We start from the raw sequence: 6,000 nt of genomic DNA on the forward strand, positions 1-6,000 counted from the left end.
GTGTTGCCAGCACCAAGCAAAAATTATGATCACCCCCCCAAAATCACGAGATTGGCTTCAAAACCATGAGATTTAAAAAAATAATTTTGGGGTGCTTTGTAGTCACCTTCTGGATTTTGTGCCTCTGGGGGTCACGCTTTCAAGATCTTCTCTGCAGCCGTGAGGGCTCAGAGCTTGCTTTAAGAAAAAGATTGTCTCCTAATCACTTCCCTCCAGGAGCTGGGGCTTTAAGTAAAACACCAAATATCGCGAGACTTTGTGATAATATCACAAGAGCTGGTGGCCCTGCAACTACCCAACTCACTGCTGATCAGAAAATAGCCCTGGTGTTCGAGCCAACTCGCATGACCAACGGTCATGGGCATTTTCTGACCAGGAAGGAAGTTGGTTTGCTTTGCACAACCTTCCTGAGCATGAGTTTCTTTAACAATACGAGAGAGAGAGAGAGAGTGTGTGTGTGTGTGTGTGCAGGGAGTGTAGTAGTTTATTATTCTGTTCACCTGCTCGCTTCTTCTAGCAGAAACAGCTCAAATTCAAGATGAGAAGCAGTATGTTCTGCTGGAACTGGCACTGGGCTAGGAATCAGGAGACCTCGGATATAGTCTTGGCTCTGCCACCGCTTTGCTAAGTGACCTAGGGCAAGTCACTTCCCCTCTCTGTTTCCACCCTGGCTATTTAAACAAGGGCATGGACTGTCTCTTACTCCATGTATTGAAAACTCTCCTATGCCAGGATGCAGACAAAAAACTTGGCGACAGTTAGGCAGCTGACATGCAGAGACCGTTGTTGACCATGCTGTCCCATACTGTCTCATTGTTTCCTTCCCTGTCTGTCCCTACCTGTTGTCTTGTGTCTTATACTTAGATTCGAAGGTCTTTGGGGCAGGGGCCATCTTTCTGTTCTGTGTCTGTACATCACCGAGTGGCATAGGGCTCCTGGAGCATCACTGGAGTTCCGAAGCTCTGTGGCAATAGAAAGGATAAATAATCATGTGTGTACAGCGCAGAGCACCGTGGGGGGTGTCCGATTTTGTGGGAGACCTGTAATGTGGCGTCGTGGGGAAGGCAGAGCTGCCAGGACACACGAGAGCCCGGCAACCTGACCCAAACGCGACTACAGGCATCGGGGTCGGGTCAGGTCAGGAAATCGAGGTGATTCTCTCGGGCTCGGCTCTCCTCCTCCCCCCCAGTGGGTCGGCCCCACCCTGCTGCTGTGAGTCACTCACGCTGCAGCACGCACAGCGCAGCCAGGGGCGGTGGATGGCAGGACTGGGGCACACAGCCACTGGTGAATGCAACCGCCGCGGTGCCGACCCCATGGACAGGAGGAGAGACGGCCCAATGTAAGCCCGAAGGAGGTGGCGGCGCTGACTCAGGTTCAGGGGGATGAGTCAGGTAAGAAAACAACTTGACCCGCTTGGGTTAGGTGGGCTTGGGTCCGATTCGGGTCTGGTTCGGGCTTAAAAATTAGGCCCTACAGACTCCTAGAATGCTCAGTGAGCGTCTGGACCTGTGATACGTACAGACGTTTGGCCGGCAGAATAACCACAAATGTCACATGCCCGATGTTATATAATACAATTGGCTACTATAATAATATTAACGATAGCACTTTGCACTTCCATGAAGTGAAGCCTCTTAGCCCCCAGAGAGATAGACAATAGCCTCATTTCATGGATGGGTAAACTGAGGCACAAGAACGCGTCGGTGGCAGATCTGGGCATAGAAGCCAGGCATTCTGAGGCCCAGTCCCCCTGCTTGATTGATTGATTGATTGGTCGCTCCCATTCTCTGCCTGTGGTGTACAGTTTAGTTTCCTCAGGCCTGAAACGCTTTGGTATAACTAGAGTCTTTGGGATTAATATAGGGGTATCTGGGTGAAATGGAACGGCCTGTACTATACAAGAGTCCGACTAGATGGGCTAATGGGCCCTTCTGGCCTTAAAGATCTGGTGATTGCATCTGGCTTTAGAATCTGTGAATCCAGGAAAGACAAACCCCTCCTGACAGGTTGGAGCTGGGAAGCGTGGAAATGTCTGTTCAAAGTGGGGGTGAGGGCAGGAGGGGGAGAAAGAAGGTTGGGGTGGAGGGACAGTCCAGGGTGGGGCATAGGTGCTGGAAGTAGGGGTGCTGCTGCACCCCCTGTCTTGAAGTGGTTTCCATCATATACAGGGTTTACAGTTTGGTTAAATACCTCTCAGCACCCCCACTATCCAAATTGTTCCAGCAGGCCTGGGGTGGGGCTGGGACGGGAGGGATTGTGGGGAACTGAAGAACTGAATTAGCCCAGGTGAACCCCACATGCCAAGCATCCTGGGGGTCACCCATCACTGACACAAAGCATTGGGGTGAAAGGGTCCAATTCTCCACTGCCCTACACCTTGCCGTAGGCATCTGAGGCAGCACTGAGCGGGCGTGAAATGCCACCGGCTCCCAATGGGGAGCAGATCACACGGCACATGGACCATGGCAAGGTGGGACCAGGTCAACAGAGCCGCTTGGCTGGATTGGGGGGGCCCAGCAGCAGGGATCCCACGCTGGGAAGGCGGGCTTGGATCTCTGCCCTGTTTTTGCGGCTGCTTTGCAGGAGCTGAGCTCCAGGGGGCAGCAAGGGAGGGTTGGTTATTTATTTAATCATCTGTATGATCCTGAGTTCCTGGAGTTTGCAGCTAAAGAAAGAGTCAGGCAGGCCGGGGTTTGGGAGGAAAGGGTTAGTTGTAGGCTTTCCCTGGCTGGATCCCTTTTCTGCTTGCAGACCCACGCCTCCCCCCGCAAAAACACCCTGAAATCAAACCCCCTGCCCCCCCCAAAAACAAACCAAACCAAACCATAGTAACTGCAAAGCATGGGGCCTGCGGAATCTGCTGCCAGCTGTACCCGGGTTAACCACTCCTGACCTGACCCAGAGGAAGGCCTGGGCCACAGTGAACTTGGTGAGTAAGGAGACCCGGGAGGGGGGGCTGCTGGGCCTCCAATCCACCCTCCTCCTCCTGCCGCTTTGCCAATAGGAGGGGGAAATCCAGCTGGCCCCAAAGTGGGTTTCCTGCTGCAAGAGAAACTTTGCTGCTTCCAGTGTCTAGATCCCACAAGCCTTCCCTGCTGCCCCCCAAACCGCCCCGGGGCCCCGGCTCTCCCACATTAACTCCCCGCTGCCCCCCCAAACTACCCCAGGGCCCCGGCTCTCCCACGTTAACTCCCTGCTGCCCCCCCAAACCACCCCAGGGCCCCAGCTCTCCCAAATTAACTCCCCACTGGCCCCAAACCACCCCTTCCTCCACCATTAACCCCCTGCTCCCAAAGCACCCCCTCCCCTGATTAACCCTCCTGCCCCCATCACCCCTTCATTCAGATTAACCCCCTGCCCCCAAACCACCACCCCGATTAACCCCTTGTCCTCAACCCACCCCCCAGATTAACCCCGCCCTCCAAAACACCGGCCTCTTTTCAAATTAAACCCTTTTGCCCCCCCCAAGTACCCGCTCCCTCCACCCGCACACCCTTCTTGATTGGAATGGGGAGGGGCTGCTTTGACCCACCCCGTGGCAAGGGCACCCTGGGGCCGAGGGACTGAGCTAGGCTGAGTCAGGAACGGTACTCTGCAGCGGGAGCGTGCCTCCATGCTGATAGTACGTGCGATTCCTGGGAGGGTAGGGTGGGCTAGTGGACAGAGCAATGGACTTGGGAGTCTTGGGGTCTATTCCTGGCTCTGGACCTGACCTGCTGCGTGCCCTTGGATAAGTCATGTCCCTGCTCTGTGCCTCAGTTTCCCCTCAGACCCTTTGTGTATTATTTATATTGTGAGCTTTTTGGGGGGCAGGGGCTGTATGTTCAGTGCCCAGCCCAATGGGGCCTGGATTTTTGTGGGGCACCTAGGTTACACGGTCATGCTACTTATGCTCATAATACAGCTACCACTATTATTACTATGAAGAGTAAGTAATATTACTACAATGAAAATGACTTTTAATTAATACTAGTGATGAATAATATTGCTGTTAGATAATATCTAATAACTGACATTACCACAGCTAATATTAAGATGAGTTATCGCTAATAATGAATACTAAATGATTCTACAAAAGAGTAATACCAAGAAGACTAAATAACTCATAATGAATATCGCTACCCGGGGTGTAATGAAAACGGTGTTAAATTGTAGGCTGTCACTAATTTCAGGGGGTTTTCCTGGTCCTGCTTGCAGGCTAGAGGGCTCTGTAGGGAAGCATGTGATCTGGGTCTAGCAGTAGAAGTCAGCAGCTTCTAGTCCACATCCCTGAGCAACATAGTTAAGCCAACCTAAGTCCCTGTATAGACAGCACTAGATCAGTGGAAGAATTCTTCTGTTGACCAAGCTACCACCTCGTGGGTAGGTGGATTAACTACAGCATTGGGGGAACACCTTCTATTGCTGTAGTAAGTGTCTATACTGAAGTGCTACAGCGGTGTGCTTAGAGTGTGTAGACATGAGATAGGGTGAGTTGTGCCTTGCTCTTTTTAGGGAGCAGCCTGTTTTGTCTCTTTCTGGTTTTAGGTTCATGTGTGTTACTATTCTGAATTCTAAGCAATAAAGTGGTGGTACGCTTCAGCCTTCCAGCAAGAGTAATGATGTTTTTATCTAATTGCTCTGTGTGCATGCTGTGAACATAACACTTAGTGATGCTACTAGTAAAAAACAACAACCCCCCATAATTAATGGCCCGATCCTTGCTGACTCGTATACTTAACTTTAAGAGCATGAAAAGTCCCACTGAAGCAAAGCGACTGCTCATGTGCTACGAGCTAAGCATGTGCAGGAGTGGGACCTCAAATTCTGAATGAACAGTAAAACCAGCTGATATTTGTATGAGTAATAACACATCAAGGGCTGCATGCTTTGTTGCTTCTGCAGGCTGAGCTCACTGCACACAGCAGGGATTCCTTGCATCCTCATTCCCTCCCATCCCCCTCTATTTCAGCAAGCCCCCCAGCTTCCCTATCATGCCAGGGACTCTGTGTACCCCCCCCCACTCCTCTCCCCCTGCTAGGATCCCTTCCCCCCCCATGCCAGGATCTCCGATTGCCTCCCACCAGGAGCTCAGCATCACCCCTCCATTCTCCTCCTCCTCCTGTCAGGAGTTGTGTATGACCTCCCCCTGCATGCCAGCTGTGCCAGGGTTAGGGTGACCAGACAGCAAGTGTGAAAAATCGGGACGGGGGTGGGGGGTAATAGGAGCCTATATAAGAAAAAGACCCAAAAATCGGGACTGTCGCTATAGTCGGGACATCTGGTCACCCTAGCCAGGGTCCCCCGTTCTCCCCCGCATGCCAGGGACTCCGTGTGTGCCCCCTTCCCTTCATTCTCCCCAGCCTCCCATACCAGGGTCTCCCATATTCCCCCATGGCAAGGGTTCTGTGAACCTCCCATTCCTTCCTTCCTTCCTTCCCCTGCATGCCAGGGTCTCCCATACCCCCTCCCCCCCAAACCAGGGCTCTGTGATGAAAAAAATATGAATGGTACTTCCCATACTAATGAGCAATTGTAGTAACTGATATTGCTATTAATATTCACAGCGACAAGTAGTCCTATAAATATTGAGTGGTAATGTTGGTAAATAATTATCTAGTAAGATTCAGGGCTAATGCTGATAGTAACGAATACCCTTGTTAATACTCAGGCCTAGTGCCTTTAGCAGCCAATGATCGTATCTAATCCTCAGGGCCGATAACTAATACTGCCATTAATACTCAGGGCCAGTGCTGTTCGCAACTATTATTCAGGGCTGATAGTAACTGTTACTTCTGTCAGTTCTCAGGACTAGTGCCAATTGCAATCAATACTCAGGGCTGCTGCTATTAGCTACTAATACTTATGGCTGATACCAACTCATTCTCCTATTAATACTCAGGACTAGTGGTAATAGCAACCAATACTCAGGACTAGTGGTAATAGCAACCAATACTCAGGGCTAGTGCTGATAGCAACCAATACTCAGGGCTGCTGCTACTAATACTACTATAGCTA

The 6,000-nt window shown here is 51.2% G+C and overlaps 1 protein-coding gene across 1 annotated transcript in view; it reads left to right on the forward strand.

The window, feature by feature from the left end:
• Positions 1-2,666: 2,666 nt before the first annotated feature.
• The window catches only part of PIAS3 (protein inhibitor of activated STAT 3), a 36,965-nt gene continuing 33,631 nt past the window's right edge, over positions 2,667-6,000 (forward strand). The window contains exon 1 of the mRNA XM_026656296.2: positions 2,667-2,932. The gene's annotated coding sequence lies outside the window, so the exon portion shown is untranslated. The remainder of the gene's footprint in view (positions 2,933-6,000) is intronic.

Source organism: Terrapene carolina, unplaced genomic scaffold (assembly GCF_002925995.2).
Source record: "Terrapene carolina triunguis isolate 2854851 unplaced genomic scaffold, T_m_triunguis-2.0 Scaffold227, whole genome shotgun sequence".
Taxonomy (NCBI): Eukaryota; Metazoa; Chordata; order Testudines; family Emydidae; genus Terrapene; species Terrapene triunguis.